This window comes from Prionailurus bengalensis, chromosome A1, assembly GCF_016509475.1.
Source record: "Prionailurus bengalensis isolate Pbe53 chromosome A1, Fcat_Pben_1.1_paternal_pri, whole genome shotgun sequence".
NCBI classification, from domain to species: Eukaryota; Metazoa; Chordata; class Mammalia; order Carnivora; family Felidae; genus Prionailurus; species Prionailurus bengalensis.
In genome coordinates, this window is record NC_057343.1 from 198,293,987 (window position 1) to 198,317,129 (window position 23,143).

The 23,143-nt window shown below is 56.9% G+C and overlaps 1 long non-coding RNA gene across 3 annotated transcripts; it reads right to left on the reverse strand.

Annotated features, from left to right (window-relative positions):
* Positions 1–841: 841 nt before the first annotated feature.
* LOC122493675 lies at positions 842–23,016 on the reverse strand. Of its 3 annotated transcripts, XR_006300019.1 has the most exons (5): positions 22,780–22,998; positions 12,249–12,452; positions 10,311–10,433; positions 5,232–7,700; positions 842–5,188 (listed from the first exon to the last, which is right to left on the reverse strand). It is a non-coding gene; the product is annotated as an uncharacterized LOC122493675 (long non-coding RNA). The 3 variants fall into 3 exon arrangements; XR_006300017.1 differs by lacking the exon at positions 12,249–12,452 and having other exon boundaries at positions 22,780–23,016; XR_006300018.1 differs by lacking the exon at positions 22,780–22,998 and having other exon boundaries at positions 12,249–19,471.
* Between the last annotated feature and the right edge of the window lie 127 nt (positions 23,017–23,143).

A 23,143-nucleotide genomic window follows, 5' to 3' on the forward strand; every position in this document is an offset into this window, starting at 1 on the left:
CTTACCTTGTGGGACTCTTCCGTCCGTAACCATCCACAGCCATTTCTAGACAGAGCATGGAAACTTCCTGGGGCTTCTGACTGCCCCGAGGTGGGTCCTGACTGATGTCTATGCTGGCCTCTGGAAATAGCTGACAACCAAGGCACTTGGGGATTATCTCAGCTGGGGTTGTGTTCTAGACTCAATTGTGTCCTCCCCAGCTCAATTCATGTTGAAATCCCAACCCCCAGTGACTCAGAATGTGGCGGTATCGGGAGATAGAGGCTTTAAAGAGGTAATTAAGGGGGCGCCTGGGTGGCTCAGCTCGGTCAGGCATCACACTCTTGATTTCGGCTCAGGTCGCGATTTCACGGTTCGCGGGGTCAGGCCCGCATTGCGCTCTGCGCTGACGACACGGAGCCCTGCTTGGGATTCTCTCTCTCCCTCTCTGTCTGCCCCTACCCTGCTCGCGCTCTGTCTTTCTCTCTCAAAATAAATAGGCAAACATTAAAAATCATAAAGAGGTAATTAAGGTTACGTGAGGTCATTGGTTGGTCCCTGATCCAATATGACTGGTTTATAAGAAGAGGAAATTAGGACACAGACACACACACAGAGTGAAGACACGGCCACCTACAAGCATAGGAGAGAGGCCCCAGAAGAAGCCAACCTCGCTGACGCCTTGATCTTCCGCTTCCAGCCTCTGGAACTGTGAGAAGATAAAATTCTCTTGTCTTAGCTGCCCCAGTCTGATCCTTTGCTGCGACAGCCCAAACACACGGAAACAGGCTGTCGGTTTCTTCCCTGCCTTCTCCTCCTCCCCCTCCTCCCGTGTTCCCAAGAAACAAACAGGGCACAAGTCGAGGGTCCAGCGCTTTATTAGAATCACGGGGCACAGAACCGACCGCTTGGGTCTCACCGGAGGGTTGTCTTACCCCCTCCCCGGGGAAGCCCCGGGGAGACAGCCCTGCCTGGTAGGGCAGGCCAGTGGGAGGGAGGGGGCAAGGGCAGGTTAGAAGTATAAACACAGACGTGGTGGGTTCCCAGCTCAGTGTCAGGTGGGTGATCTGGAGCGAGTCTCTTAACCTGTCCGAGCCTTGGCTTCCTGGTCTGTGACATGGAGTCAATGACAGAACCTTCCTCACTGGGTTGTTGGGAGACTGGGTGCGACAATGCCTGTGAAGGGTCTAACACGGTGCCTGGCAGATTGCAAACAGTCAATGAGTGGGAGCTGCTACGATTATTTATTAGGAGAGAGTCAGCGAGCTCCATGCTCAGACGGCTCCAGTCTGTGAATGAGGGGGAGGGGATCTCATCCTTCCTAAATGTCTGAGGCAGGATGTGGCCTGCCGGGAAGACAGGCCAGGTCACAGGTGAGAGCCACCCGGTCCCCGGGAGTACAGGGATCAGACCCGCAGGTGAGGATTCTGGGGCCACGGCACCTACTGCCCCTACCAACTCCATTGAGAAGCACTAGGAAGAATTTGCAGAAAGTTCTAGTGCAGCGCCTGGACTGCCTTGCGTCTCGGGCATTTGCTCACTGGCATTCCCTGCGTCTGTTCAGACAGAGCTTCTCTTTATTTTTATTTTTTTGTAGTTTTTGCTTTTGGCTGACGACTCGCCGTGGGCCACCGAACTTGGAACCAACTCTGGCTGTGCCTTTGGCTGCCTGGGTGAACTTGGGCTGGTCATTTCACCTGTCAGCCTCACCAACCACAACTGAGAGCTTTGAGGACAAAGCCAGGTTACAGAAGTAAGCTCTAAGTGGTGGAGGCGTCACAGGTAATGAGGTGATGGATGGGCTAATGCATTCACAGGGGGTGTGTGTGTGTGTGTGTGTGTGAGAGGGAGAGTCCCCGTGTTCCCAGAGTAAGTAGAGACAGGTATCACCACAAGAGGGCGCTCTGGGCCTTTTGTCTTCTGGGCTTTGATTGAAAAAAGTTTCATTTTTCTGTGGTTGCTTTCCAAATGGAACTAAGATTTATGGTTTTTAGTTTCTCTAACTGATTTAATAAACTGTTAAAATAAATTCACGTCCGTTCATTAGTTTATCCATGAGGTAGATGCCTTATCGTGGCCCCTGCCACAGGGCACCCTGGGAAGTGGGGTGAGGGGCAGAGGTGAGGACCGGGAGAAGCATGTACTTTACGGCGACCTGGTTCAAACACTCCTCATCCGAGTGCCGCGACAGATTTCCCAAGAGTACAGCGGTGGTGAAGTTCCCACATCCAGGCTCACAGGAATGTTACGAATCGGACAAAATGGAAAGAAAAAGCCGCTTAAAGGTCAAGAACACCGTGTGCAAGCCCTCTTACCTCCAGCGCACCGCCTTCTCCTGGAGCCTCGTCCTGTGCTTGAGCTGAGGTCCCACGGGGACAGCTCTGGGTGGGAAGGAGGTGAGTCCAGTTGCTAAACCATGACCTCAAGAACAGTATTTCCAGGAATCCCCATCTTAGCATCTAAGGGATTCCTGGGAAAACTGGACCGTGAGGACAAGGTGAGAGAGGGGCCTTCAGCACCAAGGCCCCGCCACGTCCCTAAGGACCAGCGGGAGTCTTCCTCGGCTTCCGGCCCCATCTGCAGAAGCCAGTGTGGATGCCACGCATTGCAGGACTGGCTGATTGCTCCAGAAGGAGTGACTGGAACTTCGAGTGCCCTTGGAAAGTACCTTCCCTGCAGTCAAAGGCCGTGTTGTTGACCAGAAACCATCTGGCCTCCCAGCCGTCCCCCTCCTCCCCACCCATGACTGACGGGGGGCTGTATGTATTCCCGAGTCTCCAGCCAGAGGGAGGGTTTGAGTCTAAACCCTGGGCAGATCCGGTTCTCAGTCTCCAGCAACTTCCTCCCCTGGTCGTCTCCAGCAAAACCACGTAACCTCAGCTTTCCTCAGCTGTAAAATGGGACAGGAGAGGACCTCCCGGATAAGGTGAGACAGATACAGTTTGGGAGGAGGGGTGGAGTAAGGCAGTCCATAGGATTCGTGGAAACCGGCTAGGTCTGTCTTTGCTGAAAGTGACCCAGGATGTAAGGAGAAGACCAGGTTCATTTATCATGTCCTCCTCTTGCACCCCCACCCGCAGGTTCCAAAATCACACGCACTGGGTAAGAACACGACCCCGAAAGCGGACAGATTAGGCTACGACCTTGACTAACACGATCATTGTGTGGCCTTGGGGGAACGGCTTAACTGAGCCTCAGTTTTCTCATCTGTAAAAAGGGGTCGGTAACACTGGCCACTTTCCAAGCTTCTTGGGAGGTTCAATAAGATTGTGCTTAGCCCAGAGAGTCTCCTCTGCTGTTCCATGCTTGCCTGAAGCCTCTGAGACGGGTCGGACGTTGCCTGGAGCCAAGGTTAGGCACTCAAAGGATGAGGCGTCTGAGTCAAAGCTCGGGACTTTGGTCTTTCTGCAAGGGTTTTTAGGAATTGTCCGTCCAGTCCACACAGGATGAATGGGTTTCAGCTCTGCGTTATTGCCTGTAGCTATCCAGGACTTAGTGTTGGGAAGGATTTTGAAAGGCGCATCTGAACTCCTCAAGAGAGGATGCCCTGACTGATGAGCGGTGTGTGCCATGGGCTCAGAGACAGAAAGCAGAGGCGGGGTTGTCCGGATAACGGCCACCGCCGAATGCCCCAACATCTCACTTCCAGCTGGACAAACGGGGGCGCCCGGAGGAGTCAGGACTCGCCCCGAATCATGAAGCAGGCAGTGGCCCGGGCAGGCCTGGGGTCCAGGAGCTTCCTCAGCACAAGCAGCTGCCAGCATGGAGACTGGAAACACTCCCAGCCTTCCTGGTGGCCCCGAGCACAGCGGCCACTTACGGCTTCCGGGCTGACAGCTGCAGAACAACTTCTCCCTTCCCGAGCTACAGTGCTTCATCTCAGACTCCCAACTGACCAGAGATGCAGCACTGCACCTCAGGCTGGGGGACAGGGCGCCGCTGCTGGGTGCCGGGGGCGCGTGGCGGCCACTCCACCCTAGGCGGGAGAGGGGGCGTGAGGGGGCCCGCGGCTTCCCCCGCCAGACGCTGCCATAAGTGCCCCCACTGAGCCTCCCGCCCCCGTCCCGTCCCAGCCCTCTGCGAGGGCCATCCACCCTCGCCCTCCCTTTTCTTTAAAAAAATTTTTTTTTAACATTTATTTACTTTTGAGAGACAGCACGAGTGGGGGAGGGGCAGAGAGAGAGAGAGAGAGGGAGAGAGGGAGAGACAGTATCCGAAGCAAGTTCCAGGCCCCGAGCCGTCGGCATGGAGCCCGACGCGGGGCTCGAACTCATGGACCGTGAGATCATGACCTGAGCCAAAGTCGGACCCTCAACTGACCGAGCCACCCAGGCGCCCCTCTTTTTCTTTTTTTTTTTTTTAAACCAGCTTTGTCGAGATGTAATCCACATGCCCCCCCCCCCCAATTTAAACGTACGACGAAATGGTTTTTAATATGTTCACAAAGTTGTGCCACCACTGTCGCCATTAATTTTAGACCACGTCCTCACCCCCAAGAGAAACCCCTTCTCCGTTAGCCCCTCGCATCTCCCACCAGCCCTGCTCTGGGCAGGTCGCTTCTGTCTTTGCAGAGCAGCCTGGGCTCACCCGATACGGTGGCCCCATCCCCACCTTTACCCGCTGCTCATTCCAGCCAGACGGCACCTTCAGGGTACTTGTGTGGACTTCCTGCTCCGGCTCCTCCCGACTCCCCAGCCATCCTTCTCAGACATCCTTCCGGAACGCTCCTATCGCCTCCACGCTTACGAGCCTGAAAGTGCTCACCCTCCTTCCGGCTAAATTCCCAAACCCTCACTGAAGATCACGAGGACCTCTTCCTCTTCTCCGGTGCCCACCACCTCTGGACTCTTAGGGGGTGCTCCCCCTCACGCCCCCTGCTGGCTCCTCTCCCAGTGCTCCGTGCCTACTCAAAAGGCTGCTTTTTCTGGGAAGCCCTCCTCCACCGCCTCAGACATCAGGACGCCCTGGTCAACGTCCTCACACATGCTGTGTCCACTTTCTAATCCTGTGTCACACGTGGTGTGCAATTCTCTTTTCCGACCTCCCCCACTTGTGGGCTGTGTGGCCCACCTGTGAGGGAAGGGACCCGGCTGGCTGGGCTCACCACTGAAGGTAGGTTCCCCCGTGTAGACGCTCATTAAGCATTGGTTGAATGGCTGAATTGTTTTCCTCAATCTGTTTCTTTCCGGGGTCAGGCTGCAAATAGCACCTGGGCCTGACTGGGCTATCCGGGGTCAGGCTGCAAATAGCACCTGGGCCTGACTGGGCTAGTATCCAGTTCCCCGGGGAGAGCGCCCACATTTGTGGGTTTAAGGGTGTCCTTGGGCCTTGCTGTGGTCTTTGTACATGATACTGGGCCCCAGGGAATGCCATTTGGTCGATGAATGAATGGCTACATAGATAAATTGTTTTCCTCTTGAGAGCGGGCTTGAGTGGGAACCTCTGAGTGAGCAGGCAGAGCTCTCTCGGTCCCTCCTGCCCCGCCAAGTTCTCCGGGAACCCCCAGAGGACCTTCCTGCGTTGCTGGATGTCTACTGTGGTGGCCTTGATATGTGGCGACATGTGGTGCATGACGTATACTTTCAGAGATATCTGAAGGCTTAAGAGGGGAGGCGGTGGGTATCCTCTCCTTAGCAGAGAGCAAAAAACCACACACTTCCTTAAAAAAAGAAAAAAAAAAAGTATCTCCTGTGCCTCTATCAGAAATCTGAAATTTGGCCCGAATCAAAAGAGTCTCTCTCTCTGGTCTGCCACTCGGAGCAGCTCAGTCCCCACGGCCTCCTGAGAGGGACAGCCCCATCTTGAGGTATTCCCAGCCAAAGAAATGCCTTTCTTTAATATGGAATTCTCCTGTAGGAACTCTTCCCAAACTGCATTTAGCTGGGGAATGATTCCAACAACCCACCTTTGGGGTCCTGGGCAGCCCACAGCCTGTCCACGCCACTCTCCCACCAGCCCTGCGAGAGAACGTGCCGGGCCTGACAGCTTGAAGCTTTCAGTAAGAAGCTGGGGGCCGGGGGCTGTCACGACAAAGTGAACTTTCCAGGGCCCCAGGAACCAAGCTGATAAAGCCAGCCTCCCGCGTCCCTTGCTGCACAACTCTTTCTGAAGCCTTCAGCTGCCCACCTTTGGCGTCCCTGCGTCTTCCCCTCGGGTCTCAGGCCTCAGGCCCAGGCCCTTGCAAGCCACGTACCAGGGGGATGGTAATCACACCGCCTGGGGCTCGCTCTGCTTTTTCTTACCTTCGTCTCCTCGTCACGAGCAGTGTTAGAGTTTCTCATGAACGGTAGCGATTTGTACGCACCTATTGCCAGTGACTCGTGTTAAATGTAAAACTATTGTGACGGTTTGCAGACGTGGCAAAAATACGAAAGGGGGCGTCTGCGTGACTGCAGCTCGGACAACTGCGCCCCGTGACGCTGGACCTTCAGGACAGCTGGTGAGGCCGGCAGGGGTATGTTGTGACCTCCACGCGGGGGACCGGGACGGGGAGGAGATGGTTCTGTGGGCAAAAGCCTGGCTCGAACCAGGGGAGGCGCGGGCTGTTTCCGCACATCCCATTAGGCTCCGAATATTGTGGCCGAGAGAGCCCCCCTCCTGGGTATGGAAACAGGAAGTAGATGGGAGGCAGGCCCATGTTCCCGTGGGAGAAAGTGATGCAGGGACAGGGCTCCATGAGCAGCCTTTGGGGGAAGCTGTTTGCTTCTCCTCTGGCTATAGGCTGCGTACTTCTGTTCCTTGTAGCTAGGAAAATCACAGTGACGCCGACTGTAATAAGAGCAGTCATTTGTTGACTGTTTTAATTGTGCTAATCCCTTCGTATCCCCAAGGCTCTGTGAGAAGGGAATTTTCCAAGGCCACGGAGTTAGGAGCTGAGCTGGGTTCCTAACTCAGAACAGCCAACCCCGGCTCCCTCATCTTAACCTCTATGCCGAATGTCTCCTCCCCTGGCCAATTTACCAATCCTTTGGGTTTGAGACAGGGTCTCACCATTTCACCTCCCCATCCAGCAGGCCTAGGGTGACTTCTATGTGCCGAGGGGAGGTGGGACTGATGTCCTTGCCCTGGAGGAGTGCAGTCAGGCTAAAATGGAAGAAGAATGTCCCTGGCAAGGTGAATAGGGCACAGATCCAAGTGGCACCAGAGACAGCCTAAGAAAGGACTGCCAAGGTCTTAGAGGACAAAGAGGTTCCCGCCTCAGGCGGAGAGCTGGGAGGACTTCCTGGAGGAGGAGGTGGTAGGCTGGGAGGAGGGGCAGAGATGCAGGAAGCGTGTCCTCTTGCCCAAGAACTCTTCCCTTGAGTCTCTCTTACTTGTCCAGCAGGCAGACAGTGCTGGCCCTGACCCCTGGTCTCCTTCAGATGAGAAGGAGGTCGACAGCCCTCCTATTCCACTTACCCCACCAGAGGCTCCTTCTTACTCTTGGTCCCCAGTCAGGAGACAGCGGGCCATTTGGGAGACCTGAGTTCTACCGGTGTGGTCACTTCTCCCACGTGCTTCCCCTCTCTGTGGCTCCCTTTCCCCTGTGTCCAAGGAGACACTTGAGCAGGTGGCCTTAGACTCATAGCGGGCGGATTCTTACCTGGTGCCGGCTGTTGGCAATCTGCGGCGTTGCTCCCAGAAACGGGCCAATTTCCCCTCACTGCTCCCTACTGTCTTCAGGAAATGTCGCCAAGCCCAGCCCGGGGGAGCCTCTGTCTTCTTGGGAAGCTCCGGGGAGGCTGGGAAGGAGAAAATAAACAGTGGCTGTCTGGGTTTTCTCGCCAGGCCCAAGTGAGGAGGCCTCCCCAGCTCCTTCCCTTATATGGGCAGGCTGCTCTGGGCCAGAGCCGTCACTGTCACTGCACTCCCCCACCCTCCACCACCACTGAGGGCTGGGGGCCACTGCTGGGCACCTGGGCCTCTGGTGCTGCCGAGGCTGCGGCAGGGCTGAAGGTACGGGGTGGGTCCCAGGATATGTCTCCATAGTTGCCTCTATTGCTTAGCCGCCTGTCATGGCCTCTAGGCTACTTGGGGTGGAGCCCGTGGGGAGGATTTTTTTTTAATGTTTATTCATTTTCGAGAGAGAGCGTGAGCGGGGGAGGGGCAGAGAGAGAGGGAGACACAGAATCTGAAGCAGGCTCCAGGCTCTGAGCTGTCAGCACAGGGCCTGAGGCAGGGCTCGAACTCACGAACTGTGACATCGTGACCTGAGCCAAAGTCAGAAGCTTAACCTAACGGACTGAGCCAGCCAGCCCCCTCCCCACCCACCCCCCCGCCCCCACCGTGGGGAGGATTTATACTGGGATGAGGGGTGGAGGTGGGATGAGAGAGTTTCTACCTGGTCCCGACTTAATCCCCAACTTGCACTGTGACCTTGGCCAGGCCTTTTCCCTCTCCCACCTCTGTGTCTCCCTGTGTCAAATGAGGGTATGGAAAGTACTAACTAATCCTCACGGTGAGTCCCACGAAGGGGAGCTTCTGTACCTCCATTTCGCAGAAGGGAAAACAGGCTTGGCGAGGCCAGCTGGACTACAGCTCTCCAGCTAGAAAGGCAGGGTTTGAACTTGGGGCTGTCGGCCTTCAGGGTCTGTGTTTGGAATGGGCTGCTTGCTAAGGCTGCTCTCGCTGTAATATTCAGCCGCTCACCTGTGCCATATGGAAAAGGCATCTATCTACTGGTGCCATTCCCTCAGAAGACCGGGGGGCCCCCAGTGTCCAGCGGCCAAGCCCAAAGGAGCCTGACCTGTTTAGCGATGGGCACACCAAGGCGTTCCTCGGTGTTCCCAGCAACCCATTCGGGGCTGGAGCAGACTCAGGGCTCACGAAAGGGGAGCTGTGGAATCCCTGAATAGCAGACGTCAGTAGTCACATCTGTGCTATGGGCACAATCTCTCAACTCCCAGGCCCACTCTCATGATGGAACAAAACGATGCATGAGAACACACTGAGATGTCACCTTTATAATCGGCATTGTCTCTGTTCATAAGCTCCTTTTTCTCTCTCTCTTGTGTCTTGTCCCCAGGCCATCTTTTCCCAGGCTGACCAGTTCTTGCCTGCCCAGCTGTGGGACTGACGAGGATGGGTCTGCTGGGAGCCGGGGCTCTGGGCCCTGGCGGCAGTGATCACGGGAGAGGCTTTGGGAAGGGAGGTGGGAGGGGAGGAGGGGATGGGCTGCTGGGAACAGCTCAGAGACGAGCCTTGCACAAGCACCGACATCCTGTGTGCTCTTGGGCCAGCCCATCCGTCATCCCGGCATCCTCTCAGACCCCCAGCCCTCTTCCTGGAGGCCCAGGGGCAGGTCTCCAGGACGGAGGACAGACTGTCAGCATGGCGGAGGGACAGCAGCTGGCCGCCCCGCAGGTCTGCTCAGTGTCGGAGCTGGACAGTGCAGGCGGGGGGGGGGGTGGGAGGGGAGGAGCGGGGAGAGGTGTCTGCAGCCCTCCTAATCCAATTTGTTCAGGCCAGGGCTCTGACGCTCATTGGCTAGCGAGTGAGGGCCCGGGGGTGTGTGCTGTGCGGGGGCCCACGTTTGCTCGCACAAACGAGCGTGGGGCGTGTGCAGAGGTGAACAGGTGTGCTGCGTTATATAAGCCAGGCCTGGGCCTCGTCACCTGTCCTGGAGCGTCAACTCCCTGCCAGAGCCCTGCCTCCCCCTCTCCCGCCATTAGGTCTTTGTCCACTTTTTCCAACCCTCCTGAGACCCGGTGCCAGAACCCCACTCTGAGAGTGAGCGCCTCGGCTTCTCTCTGCCTCCGTGTCTCTACCTGCCTTAGAGAGCTGGTACCTCACCCCTGCCTGCTCCATCCGCGGGGAACGAAAGCTGGCGAGTGTTGAAGAATGTGGTAGAAGGGACGAAAGCTATGACGGGTTTCTTGGGCTTCGCCGTGTGCCCAACAGCGGGCACACGCCTGACCTCACAGACCCTTTCGAGGCCCTGTGAGCTGGTTATCACCAGGCTCACCACGCCCAGGTCTGTCTGCTTCTAGAGCCCGACCCTGTGTACTCCTTCCCAGGGAATTCTGCTGTCCTCCCCCAAGGCTGTCGTTCGCCGTAGCGCAGAGGCTTTCGTTGCTAGCTTGTAGGGAGCGTAGGGTGGGGTGGATTTCTAGCTCCGGCTTGGTTTTCCCTTCTCTGACTTCACTTCTTTTCTCCTACAGCCCACATGTAGCAACTTTGATGGCCCGCACCCCCTCCGTCAGCAGGGCCTTCCTTCAACTCTTCCCAGTGCAAGGCCTGGTTTCCTGGTCATTCTGAGGGTCGGGATGGGGAGGTATCTTGGGGCGCAGGGCTGTTGCGGGAGTCCCCAGTGGCAGGGCTGGGGCTGTGGAAGGCGTGGGGGAGGCACTCACAGCTCTGTTTTCAGGGCCTCTGCCGCCTGCCCTCCTCTCTGGTCCTCAGGAGGCCCTCTCTGGGGTGCTTGCTCGTCCAATGTCAGCGTTGCAAGAGTGGCTCCCACCGGCCAGTGCCCTTGCCTGAAAGAAACAAAGATACAGCCTTTCAGAAGGATGCTGGGGAGCCCTGTGGCCAGAGCCCTGCCGTCCGTGGGTCCTGACTGGGCTTCCGGGCTCTGAGGAACTGAATATGGACCTGGCCTCCTGCTGGGTCCCCAGAAGTCTGAGGCTGAGGCTGTTAGGATCTTCCACGCTCCAAAGAGCCTGCTCCTCAGTCCCTAGGCAGCCACTGTCCCCACTTTACCTGCCCGGCTTTCCAAGGGAGTGTTCTGAGCGGCTCTAAGCTCCAAGAGCAGCAGGGGCCACGGTCCCTTCCCAGCACACTAAGGCCCCAACGCGAAACAATGGGTCTGGAAGAAAGTTTCCCAGACGATCCTCTGACCAATGGCTCCACCTCTGGCCTCAGACGTCAGAAAGCAGCCATTTAGGGGTAGGTCCAAACTTTGGGTTACCACAGTGGCCAAGGCCGAGGGGACAGCCCTGGGGCCGCCCGTGACCGCTTCGAGCCGCACAAGGCTTTCACCCTGCAAAGTGCTTCTTTCCATAACTGAAGGTACCACCTCCGCCAGGGGTAGGAGTAACTTCCCCGCTTAACCGAGGTTCTCAGTGGCTCTGCAGTGTGCCCAGCGTCATCCACTGGCAAGAATCAGAAGGAAGCTTGAACCCAGGGCGGCTCACGCTCCATCCAGCCTGAGCAGCGGCCTGCTAGATGACCCTGAAACAAAGCTCACATCATTACGGTCACTGCAAAAGCCGCTGTGCCCTCTGCTGGCTTTGCTCACTTCCAAGAAACACGAGGGCCTGGGAGTGGGCCACATGTGGGAGCCAGATGGCACCACAGTGGGAGAGGGCTGAGCTCGAAGCTCCTCGCAAGCACAGGAAACCGTGCCCACAGCCAGGTCCCCCTGGAGGGGCTTCCTTGCCCTCAGCTCCCCTTCCTTGCTGCCTCACGCATGTACACAGATTGCAGCCTGTGTCCTCCTTGGACTCCAGGGTCCTGGGATTTCCACCATACGTTTGCAAAGAACAGAGAACCCAGGCCCTGCAGCCAGGCAGGTCTGCACCGAACCTCCCCCTAGCTCTTTCTAGCTGTGTGACCAAGAGCTGGTGGCTTCACCTCTCTGAACTTGGTCCCTGACCTCAGGCTTGTTTGTGAAGGTCAGCTGAGGTCCGTGTCAAGTGCAGGCGCAGTTGCTGGCATGTAGGGAGCCCACATACATGGCTGCATTTCCATTATGAGCCCGGGGCTGGACCCACAGTGAGGCATAGGCTTGGGAGGGAGGGAAGCAGGAAGGATGGGGGCAAAGGTCCAGAGAGGCATCCACAGAAGATGTGGATGCTGGGGTGGGAGCCACCACGTGGGGCCCCTTTCCATGTCCCCTCTGTGATGCGGCTTCTCCGGGCCTCTGTTTCCCAGGGCGCCCTCCCACCCCCTTGACACCCCAGCTGAGTTCACTAGCCTCACACGCTCCCTACTTCCTCCCCAGGGAAGGCTGCTGCTGGGGACTTTTGAGCAAGCCCTGGGAATGCAGTTTGAGGCTGAACTGAGAGCGATGGAGGAAGAGAGGGAGAGGAAGGGGGTTCCACCTGCCTGGCCCCTAATACCAAGCCTGGTGCTCAGGCCCCGGGAGGCTGGGGGCTAGAGGACCCCCGTGCTTCTCATTCACTGTGACCTTCCAGTGAGAACAAAGGCAGGGACACACAGTGACAGTTACAGTAGCCACCACCCACTTACGCCGGGACCTGCTGTGATCCTAATAAGAGCTTTCGATGCGCCCCACGCTCGCTAAGTGCTTTGCACTGGCTTTCTCACAATCACGTAGAGGAGTTGCGTACCGTTTTCACTCCCATTTTCCAGCCTGAGAAACTGAGGCTCGCAGAGGTCATAGCGCTCCCTCAAGGTCACACGGCCGGTGAGCGTCAGGCTCAGGATGGGCTTCGGCCAGCCCAACACGCGTTTTCACGGCTGCCCCAGCGACAGCCTGGGTGAGTGTCTCACGGCGTTTCGTCAGGCCTGTGTTCACTGAGGTGGACACGGGGCTGTGGGCAAAGAAGCATTTGCAGAGTAAACGGAGGTGTGCGGACCCCGGCAAAGGTGCACATCTCCAGAAGCAGGGAGGCTTTCCATTTTCGTTAGGCTTCTTGTACTTCTCCCTAGCGTGCTGTCTGTTTAAAACCAACCAACCGCAGTAAAGGGATTAGTTCTCCCTTCTGCCCTGTCCACTTTGCAAAGAAGTGGGGGCCTCCAGGGTCCCGGTTTGCTGGCTCTGAGCGACGCTCTCTGGATACTACAAATGCTGGTTTCTTCTGGAGCGTGCTGGATGGGAAGAGCAGCCGGTTAGAATCCAGGTCACCTGTGGACACGCGGTGTGATTGCGGAAAGAGCCTTCCCCTCTCTGGGCCTCACTGTGATGTGGTGGGGAGGGGACCGGACTCCATGGTATCCCACTGGGGGGATGGCTTGACCCCAGCCCATGCCCTTGGTGTTAGTGTCAGTGTGATGGAAGGTGGACGGTCTGCATGGATCTCCACGGAGCGAGAGAGAAGGGGCACCGAAGGTTGAGGCTGGAACTCCCCCGCTGGCTCTAGCCCACCCTATGCTCAGCCCAGAGCAGGCCACAGGGACCTGGGCCAGGTGGGTTTTCTGCAGCAGGACTCAAAGTCTCAGAACGTTAGTGCTGGAGGCAACCTCGTCTCGCGCCCATTGCTCGGATGAGGAAAACCGAGGTACGGAGAGGAGAAGCAACCGGCTCAAAGTGATGCAGTCCGAGGCCCAGCTGGGACTGGCTCTTTCTACTCACGGAGGGATCCTAATCTGTTAGATCTTAACAAAGAGGCCCTGGGACGGAGGCGGGAGAGAGGGGGCCTTTAAGTTCCTTTGGCTTTGAAGATGGAATAATCATGACTTCCTTTTCTAAATATCTTTTGGCCCTTCCTAGAACCAGATGGCGGATGTTTGGAATTTATGTTGTAAATAGTGTTTAAGAAGGGGATGGGGGTGAAGATGTGTTACTTTCTCCATCTTCCAAAAGCCGGATCTGAAGGAAGGGATGGGGGGGGAGGGGAGCTGTGTATGAGATGGGGGAGAAGAGAGAGGAGACGGGGAGGAAGAGGGAGGAGTCATTGACCGAAGGGCAAGAGGGAGAGAGGCAGGGCGAGGAAGAAAGCGAGTGAAGAGGGGGTGAGGGGTGAGAAGAGGGGCAGAGGGAGAGAAGGCGGGCGAGGGAGATGGGGAAGGGGCTCCCCGGGCTGCAGGCTCCGACAAGCTCCATCTCAAGTCCAGGAGCAAACCCTTGAGTTTTCTAAAAATAGCTCAGCCTTTCCCCCAGCGGGGCTGGCAGCAGGGACGGGGAGAGAGGCACGCTTGCCCTTTTATGGTAAGAAAAATTCAGATCCCCAGAGGGGGAGCTGGGCCAGGAGCCTGTAGTTCTGGATGAGGCCCAGCCCTGGGGTCCAGGGTGGGACAGTCTGGGTGAGGGCTGTGACTTGGTGGGATGTCCTGGCCGGTTGGGGGGAGTGGGAGAGGGTAGCTCCATCGTCTGTGAAGAGAGGGCTGGGGTGGCCACACTGGAAAGCCCTGGGGTCCTGGTGGAGCCCCAGTGATGGAGTGCAAGACCTTAGAGAAACATCTGGTCTACCCCATCTCCCTGTTTTTAGAAGAAACTGCATCCCAGAGAGGGAAAGAGACTGTGTGGACATTTGGGGTGTCAAGGTAAATAGATCCCAGGCTCACGTGTGGATGGCTAACATGCCCATTACTCTAAAGGGCAGCGTGGTTAGTGGAGAGAGCACTGGTCTGGGCATCGGGGGACCCAAGGGCCCACTTCCCATTTGCACATGGTTTGCTGTGTAACCTTGAGCAATATGCTGAACCTCTCTGGTCTCTGATTCCCCCACTGGGGTGATCTTCAGGGCCGTTCCAGCTTCTTGCCTCTCTGGGAATTCCGAGGCTGGACAGCAGAGCTTGGGCATAGAGGATGCTGCTCCCAGTAGAGGGGAATCTGCAGGTTGCTGTTTTCGTCCTGGCTGACTTCCTGTGCTCAGGCAAAAGCTTAGATGGATGGAGACAGGGAGAGAGGAGGGGAGACTGAGGCAGATCATGGGTGGAATCTCTGACTGTTTAAGCTGGTTGGGTCCAGCCCCGCTCTGAACACACTGAGGCCAGAAAAGACCTCATACTCATGGTCATGCTCAAGGTCATATGGAGGGTTGAGGCAGAGCCAAGAATAGAACCAAGGGCTTCCCCTCCCAGCCTTGGGCTCTTTCCTCTGCAGGAGGCCTCCCGTCTGCAGCAGCTGACAACGTGAGGGACTATCTCTGGACAGGAAAAGAGCGTTCCTGAGCAGAGCAGTTAGAACTCAAGATACACCGTCATCTTTTGACTACTTCTTGGGGATAGTTATGTCCTGGGGGGGGGGGCACCTGCCTCTCTTCTGTCTCCTTCCCTTGGCTTTGAGGACCATATCGTAGCTTCCATCTCTGGATACAGGCAGGGAAGAGGCAAAGAAGGATGCACCGGGCTAGGCGGCCACCCTGGCAGTGCGATCTTGGGCAAGTCCCTCCCCCACCCCACCCCGCTGTTGGCCTCAAGGTTCCACATCTATAACACGCTCTTGTTAGGTCCCTTTTCACTCTAACAGGATAATGACACTATGAGTTTAAAATTCAACACCAGGAATGATGACTAGGCATCTGCTAGGATCGCCAGGGTGAGCGAGAGGGATTCAGTACTACTCTGTAGCTTTATAATCCATTGAGGTGGGGACCCAGTGCCCAAGGTTCCTGGGAACCCCCATCCTGAATCCGGGCTGATTCTCTGACCCCAGCCTGAACCCAGAACTCACGGAGCTCTGGTGTCACTGCCGAGGCCTGGCTGTCCCCGTGGCTCTGCCCTGGCCTCTCTCTACTCTTTCCCACACGGCTGCCCTGTGTGGTTCCCCTTCCTATCTGCCCACGGCCCATCTCTGCACACCCAGCCTTTCTGTGACTCAGCCCAAAGAGGCTTGCTTTCCTCTCACAGCCTCCTGTGACACCCCCACCCACTGCTAAGGGAAAAGAGGGACAGGAAAGAAATAGGGACAAAAATAAAGCGTCTTGTTCTAAATTGGAAGCTTCCCTGTGACCCTCCTGGAATTTCCATGTAGACTCTTGGGGGCGTGTGAACAGAGCTCCCAGGGACCCGGGCCCCCTCTGCCTCATTCTTGCTGGGGTGGAAGGCCATCGGCTGAATGCTCCCTGGAGACCCAGTCTTACAAGCAGGCTCCAGGTCTCCCTGGTCAGGCCTGGTGGGTTCCCTGGGAAGGACGAAAAGCAGCAGTGGGGTGAAAGGAAGTGGAGGGGAGGAGGGTCCCCAGAGGGCCTTTGTGAAGTCAGGGCAGAACTGATGTCATGCCTAGCTGGGAATCTGACATCCAGGCAGCAGGGGAGTTCGGTCCCAAGGCAGCCAGGGCTGTGATGTGAAGTTCCAGGCTGGTGGTGGGAAAGGCCACGAGGCTCAAACTCTTCTAACTTGATTTCTCTCCATAGTGTCCGTGCTAAGCTTGCATACCTCTGGGGATGGGGAGCTCAATCACCTCATCTCTCTTTGGACAGACTCTTGGAGGCTCCTTCCTAATATTCCTACTGACACCTGCCCCTCTGGGACTGCATGTCCTGTCCTTTAAGGTTACAAAGAACAAGTGTCTGCTCCCTAGAAAGCTCCTCGGAGGTTTAAACATGGCAACTACAGCTCTCGGGCTCCCTACCCCTCCTAATCCCACCCAAGGTCTCCTATCCCATTATTTGATATCTCAGAGTCACTAATGCCGAATTCCCAGGGCTCTCCCCTGCGCTGGGGCTCTTGGCCTGACGGTGTTGGGGAAAGGATACAAGCAGGCTAAATAAAGAAAGGGACTCCCTCCCGAGACAGATACCAAGAAGGACATCTACCACTTAATGGCATTTTGGTTGCAGGCTATTAAGGCCGCTTCGCCATCCAACCTTCCCCACTTCGCCAGCCTCAGATCTCACCCGGCTTTAGACCTACCCTCCATTCCCGTCAAACGCGCTTGTTTGCTGTTCTGAAAATGCCCTCCTAGTCCCGCCTCCATACCTTCGCACACAGAACTCTCGACCTGGAAAGCCTTCCCTTCTCTTCGCTGTCTATCCAGGGCATGCCATGCTGCTCCGACCACCCCTACTCCAGGTTCTCCCTCCCTGACAGTCCAGGCAGCCACCATCACCCATGGGATGACCCAAGCGATCTCCCTTCCAGCCCAAATCATGGAGCATCACAGCCTAAAGGGCCCGGAGGGACAGCGGAACTTAACCCAGTGTGTTAGCTGCAGAGCTGGGGTCCGAGCCCTAGCCTGATTCTTTCCCTTTATCGCCATCTTGCCCCAGCTTATCTCAGCCGACACCCCTGGATTCAATGGGGTTGTCAGGTCACATGCCTGAGGTCTGGCAGGCTCTGGGGAGACAGGCCAGTGGCCTCTGAGCCTGGCAGACCAGCCAGGGGTGGTGCCCTGGCTGTTACAGATGCCATCCTGAGGCGGCAGCCTCCCTCTGGACACTTCAGCCCCATCCTTGCCGAATGAAGAAGAGGAGGAGGAAGAAGAGGAGGAGGAGGAGGAGAGGAGGGGGGAGGAGAAGGAAGAAGAGAAGGAGGAGGAGAGGGAGGAGGAGGAGGAGGAGGAGGAAGATGGTACAGGGTGGAAGCTAGTGGCAGCTGAGCAGTGTCCCTGTTAAGGTCACTGGGGCCAGTGTGTTTCCCAGTTCGGGGCTTCTCCTTCTCCCTGGAAGCATGGCTTGGGGCAGAGGAGGGCCATTCAGGAAGGGACCTAGGCTTGCGGCCCATACGGGTGCTCAGGGAGGGCTGAGGTGAGGCTGCTTCTTCCAGCCTTGGTCTGGCTCACTGCCCCCTCCTCAAATCTCTGCTGGGTGGTGTTGGGTGAGGGGCACCCAGGACTGATGGGCCCCCCCAAGGGTACTCGGTCCACACTACGGGGTGCTCATTGGCCAGAAGGATGGTTTGGCCAAGGTTTGCATTTTTGCCCTTGAGCAAGTGTGTGGATGGAGAGGGGGGGAGGATGGGGGTGGGGTAGGGGGAGCTCCATCTATCCCCTCACCATAACAATACTTAATCTAGAAGGAGGCACCAGGCTTCAAACAGTCCCCTTTCCAAATGCCTAATCGGTCCTATCAGGCAGGCCAACTCTCGCTCACTGACTCAGTGGGGCGGCGCTAGAGCTACGGGCACGGGGTCCTGGAGCCAGCCAGACCTGGGTCTGAGCTCCAGCTTGGCCTCTTACGAGCTGTGTGACTTCAGGCAAATGACTACCTCTCTCTGAGCCTCTGGGACCCCAGAGAGGGGCCAAGGGCCGGGCGCCTGGGAAGACTCAGCATGCAGCAGTTGGTGTTTTTGCAAGAACAAGGGCAGTTTATCCCCCCCCCCCCCCCCGAGGGAAGGAAGAGTTGGAGCCCACTACGGCGCCTCCCTCCCTCCCAAAGAAGCTGCCTTGAGTACAACGGTTCCAGTTACCCGCGCTCAATGGCGGTCCGTGCAGAAGCAGGTGACCCGCCTTCCGAAGTCGCCTCAGAAGGTCAGCCTAACGCTGTGTCACAGCGCCTGCGTCATTAGGTAGGCACCTTCTCCTCTCACATCATCACAAAGAGAGGAAGTTTTATTACGAGACGTTGTTCTAATTGGTCTGTGTTATTAGTTATTGTTAGCGTCTTACTGTGGCTAACTTCTAAGGTAAACTTTGTCACTGGTAGGTGTGCATAGGAGAAACACAATATGTACAGGGTTCAGCGCCCCCTGCGGTTTCAGGCATGCCCTGGGGGTCCTGGAGCAGACCCTGTGTGGACGAGCCGGATGGCTGCTAGCACATTTTAGCAGTTATTTGTTACCGGCCACTTGCTCAGTGCCCGGTCACTGATCTGAGGGCCTCATGCGTTTGAGCCTGTTTAATCCAGGCAACTCAGTAACCTGAGGAGACAGGAATTCTTATCACGCCCCCTGTCACACAGATGCTACGAGAAAGATCTGGAATTCAAACCCAGGCAGCCTGACTGCCATTCGGCACCTTTAACCACCAGCCTCTTGCATCTTTCTTTTTTTTAATGTTTATTTTGAGAGAGAGAGAGAGAGAGAGAGAGAGACAGAGTATGAGCAGGGGAGGGGCAGAGAGAGAGAGGGAGACACAGAATCCAAAGCAGGCTCCAGGCTCTGAGCTGTCAGCACAGAGCCCGACGCGGGGCTCGAACTCATGAACCGTGAGATCACGACCTGAGCCGAAGTTGGAGGCTTAACTGACCGTGCCACCCAGGCGCCCCCCACCAGCCTCTTGTATTTTAGCCCTGTTCTGGCAGCCGTCTGACCCCCCCCCCCCCCGCCCAATCCCAGTCCCCTCTTCACCTGGGCAAAGAGTATCACCCCACCTCTGAAAGCCCCTTCGCTCAGGAGTTGGCCTCGGTTTCCTCATCTGGACAAAAGGGGCCCGGATGAGTTGGTCTCCACGGGCCGTGGGAATAGGTGATTCATGCTGTGCGCTAAGGCGGGTTTTGAATTGGAGAAAAGGTTTCTGGTGCAGAAGCGTGGCTGCCAATAAGTCTCTTTTGCAAGCAGGGAGGGGGCCGCCTCTGTGGCCCTCGTATGTGTGGTGAAGTCCCGCGGGGCCTGTCTAGACAGGCCGTCCGGAGATGGCAGCCCCTGTGGGCTCTTTCCCCCAAATTCCTGCAGATGATCGGGCAGGCGGCCTCTGGTTGGTGCGTAGCCGCCTCACACCGCTGGGCCGGGGGAAGGCCGCGTGAGCAGTGCTCATCCTGCCCCAGGGCCTCCAGGGTGCTCTGCCACTTGGCGTATGGAAGGCGGCCTTCTAGACACCCATGTGGACAGCGGCGAGCAGAGTTTTGTTTCTTTTTCATCCTTTTTTTTTTTAAAGTAAACTCTAGGGGGCGCCTGGTGGCTCAGTCAATCGAGCCTCCCCTCTTGATTTCAGCTCAGGTCATGATCCCGTGATTGTGAGATCGAGCCCTGTATCGGGCTTCGCGCTGCCCCTCCCCTGCTCACGCTCTCCCTCTTCCCCCCCCCCCCCAAAAAAAAAGAAAAGAAAAAGAAATCCGACCATTTTAAGTGTTGTGAAGGCAGGGGATGCTTGTATGCAACTGGTAGGAGTGCAACTTGGTTCAGCCACTTTGGAGGATGAGCCAGTGCTCTCCTGTAAAGTTGACCAGGCATGTAGGCCAGACCCCAGCAATCTCTCTCTCAAGGTATAAATTCCAGAGAAACTCCGGCTCACAGGCACCAGGAGACGTGGACAAAAGTAGTCATAATAGCAACCATCAGAAAAAGCCTTCATCACAGTTTTTTGCACGACCCCACGGCCCTGTGCCCTGGGGACTATTCACTTGGAAGACAGTGGTTGAGGCAGGACTCAGGCATAGCCCAGCGGTGAGGACCTCGGAGACCATCTCCCTAGCTCCTCAGGGCTCGCACGGGGAATCAGATACAGCCCCGAGGGTTCGCGGTGACACTGGACCTGGAACTTTCTATTCCCCAGAGCGATGTGTGTCAGCTCTTTCCCACAACTGGCCACTCTGGGAAAGGGCTGATTTTGCCCAGAGAGCTGCAGTGTGGCTCTTAGCGAGTCGGGACAAAGTCCTTTCTATCCTGGGGCAGCCGTGGGGCTGAGGAAAAAACAGTGGCTTTGAAACTAACTAGAACACTTGGCTTCAAGTTCTGGCGAGATCACCGTCTTAGCCAATCTCCTCTCTGAAATGGGATCCCTCCTCCCTGCTTCGAGGTGTTGTGGTGGGCAAGCCAAGAGCGTGTATTTTGGAGCTGCGGACTAGGTTCAAATCCCCTCTGCCACTTTCCTAGTTGTGTGACCTTCGGTGAGCTCCAGCGGTTTCCTACTCTATAAATTAGGGATAACGAAATGATGCTGATTCCTGCCTCTGGGTAATCCTGGGAGGATTAAATGATACTGCAAGTGATTCAGCCTGGTACCTGGCCTCCCAGGAAATCCTTCATGTATATTCACGAGGTCACCCCCACATTGGAGGGTCAGCAGGAAGTTCTGGGGTGGAGTGGCCGAGAGGCAGGGCAGGGGGTGGGAGACCCCGGGGGAGAGAGCAGCTGGGGCAGCTGGCACAATACATGTCCAGCCTTAACAATTCGCGAGCTAGGTGACCTTAGGCAAGTCACTTAGCCTCCGTGACTCAGTTTCTTCATCTGTCCAATGGGGATCATAATCGCGCCTACCTCACAGGGTTGTTGTGATGATTTAGTGAATTGTTTCATGTAAAGACCTTAGGTAATGGCTGGACCATGGCAATCGCAATATAATTGTCGTATCTGCACCACCACCATGGAGTCCGGGATTGGGGAGGCCGGCTGCTTCTGTTCTAGCCCTGTCATCGGCTCTCTGCATGACCTAGAGCAGTGCTCTCTTATTGGATCCAGTTCCCTCAGCTGTGTTTGTGAGGGTCCCGGCTGCTTGGCCTCACAGCATTCTTAAAACTCTACATGTGCAGGGGCCCCTGGGTGGCTCAGTCGGTAAGCGTCCGACTTCGGCTCAGGTCATGATCTCGCGGTCTGTGAGTTCAAGCCCCATGTCGGGCTCTGTGCGGACAGCTCAGAGCCTGGAGCCTGTTTCGAATTCTGTGTCTCCCTCTCTCTATGACCCTCCTCCGTTCATGTTCTCTCTCTGTCTCAAAAGTAAATAAATGTTTAAAAAAAATTAAAAAACCCACAAAACTCTACATGTGTGGGAGCTCCCCCCAGGAGCTTGAAATGCAGATTCCTGGGGCCCCACCGACGGCTTAACCTCTGGCCTTTGAACTCATACCTGCTGTACCTTCTCTCTTCAGCAACTCTGAGCGCTCCCTGTCTGAGTTTCATTCCCACTTTTCTCTAAACAGAGCTAAGGTCATCTTGCCCCTCGAGAGGAGTAGGGTCCGGTGGTAACATGGCACCAGCCCCATTTACCCTGCTCTTGGGTGCCTGTGTCCCTCTCTCTTCATGACTACCAAGTGACGTCAGAACCATACTCATTTTATAGAGGAGGAAGCTGAGGCTTGGGGATAGCAAGTGACTCGCCCAAGGTCACGCGTCTGGGAAGTAAAAGAGCCAGGATTGGACCCAGGAAGTTGGATTCCAGAGTCTCCTTTGGGACCATTATGGCCTCAGGTCTTATGTGACCAGAGTGGGGTAAGCGAAGGTGGTGGGCGGGCTGGCGTTGGAGGGTTGTGTCCACTCTGGGCCCCAGATGTGGTCAGAGCATATTCAGAAGAGCAATACTGCCTGCACACCTTCTGGTGCCGATCCCAGGCCTCTGCCCCTGCACAGCCCTGCCTCGCGTGTCTGCTGCCTTCCTCCGAGGCCCCCACCACACCACGTCACCCCTCCTGAAACCCTCTGCTGTGTGTTCGGTCCTCATGGCACCCCGAGGCCCTGCACCCCCTGGTCCAGAGATCAGGCCCTTCCCCACCAGAGGCTGCAACAGGGCCAGGCTCATCCTGAGGCCTCGGGGCTGTGGGCTGGCCCTCCCCTGGCCAAACCTACAGTCAGAGACCCTTCGGCTCCTTTCTGCCACTTGAGGCTCAACCTCTGAACGCTCCCATGGGCTTCAGGCATCTGCATGGACTCTCAGCTCAGGGACTCGGGTGGGGGGCGGGGGACTTCCGGCACTGGCTGCCCTTTAGGCTGCAGTAGGGTTCCAGAAGCCACATCCTGCACGGAGACCTTGTTGTCCCACGGTTTTGTGGTACGGATGGGAAACTGCAGCCCAGAGAGGGTAGGGTGCCCGCCCAGGGCCACGGGGCCAGGCAGTGAGAGGCAGAACTGGGGCTGGAGCCCACGTCCCCAGCCCCCAGCCAGCACCCTGGCCTTCCCCGCCCCTCTGCCGGTCTGCTGGAGCCTGCTCTGACATAGCTTCGCCTCAGCTTTGCTTCTTGAAACCATTATTTGAAAACAGCTTTCCTTGCCAGGAGCCCCAGGCTTTTGGAGCTGTGAAATCAAACCTCCCAGAGCAAGGAAGAAGCAGTGTGTGTCTCCAGAGAAGCCGGGGAGATGGGCCCAGGGCCGGCAGGACACGAACGCCGACCGCTCGCTCTGCTCCCACCCCCCACTTAACCACAGCCACAGAGCCCTCCGGGCCAACTGGACCACAGACCCCGCCCATCCGGTCAGGGCAGGGTGAGCACTTAGAGATCGTCCAGTCCAGCCCCTGGACGGATGGGGAAACTGAGGCCCGGAAAGGTGGAAGCGCAGAGCAGGTTAGCGAGAGAGCAAGGACCAGACCCCTGGCTACAGCATGCCCCTGCGGCGGATGCCACAGATGCCCCCCGATTCGCAGACGCCATGTCTGCCACTGGTTCTTACCTCTCCTGGGGTCTGGTCCAGGTGTGGCTCCTTGTGGCCCGGACACGGGGGGCAGCCCATTTAGGGGACGGTTGGGGGCGTCACTGCTTCTCAACTAACTTGACCGGGCCTCTGGCACCCCTTACCGCCACGGGGCATTTTTAAACGGCTGGCACTGGGCCCCCCTCCCCTTAGCCCCTTGCCCGCTGCTCCTTGGCCACAGAGGGGCCCTCTGCCTTTTACCTTATATGAGCTGAAGAGGCGAGCCTGGTGTTGGGGTGAGGCGGGTGCTGAGTCCTCCCGGGGCCCCCCATTGGCCCGGGCGCCTGCCACGTGACCGCCTCGCCTTGACCTGCCCCCGGTGCCGAATGTTGCTTTTACCCCC